At 32.5% G+C, this 462-nt stretch overlaps 1 protein-coding gene across 1 annotated transcript in view; it reads right to left on the bottom strand.

Moving 5' to 3' along the window:
* Positions 1–462, bottom strand: part of LOC119591907 (ankyrin repeat and sterile alpha motif domain-containing protein 1B-like) — a gene marked incomplete at its 3' end in the record, with an annotated part of 2,157 nt that overhangs the window by 246 nt on the left and 1,449 nt on the right.

The following is a 462-nucleotide window of genomic DNA, read 5'->3' as shown; positions in this document are numbered from 1 at the left end:
TATACAAAAATGTTACAGGTTTGAGAATTTCACAGGTAGAGCGTGAAACAAGTAACTAATAATTTTCTACAAGAGCCAATCTGGGGAAGTTGAATAAAAGCATAAATACAGATTAGACATTTGCCTTTTACCAAATATTAATCACATCGCCATGTCAGGCAGAATTCTTATGCTTGCATTAAAACACCGAGATTACCTCTAACATACATAAGGCCTTCTTTTGGCTATCCTGAATCTTATGACAGAAATACAAGGAAATCTATATAAATAACAATTGCAAAATTGATCTCTAAGCTGCGTCTCTTACATACTTCATATGCAAGTGACTGAGATTGCAAAATCCTTGTTTCTAATACTTTGAAGATTAGATATCTTATCATAGAGAGGCTATTTAAATGAACTGCAGCTAATAAGAAACTTCATGTAACTAAATTATGTAGCAACCACTTCAAATCTAAGATC

Source organism: Penaeus monodon, chromosome 29 (genome assembly GCF_015228065.2).
Source record: "Penaeus monodon isolate SGIC_2016 chromosome 29, NSTDA_Pmon_1, whole genome shotgun sequence".
Lineage (NCBI taxonomy): Eukaryota > Metazoa > Arthropoda > Malacostraca > Decapoda > Penaeidae > Penaeus > Penaeus monodon.
This window is presented reverse-complemented; position numbering and strand designations above follow the sequence as displayed.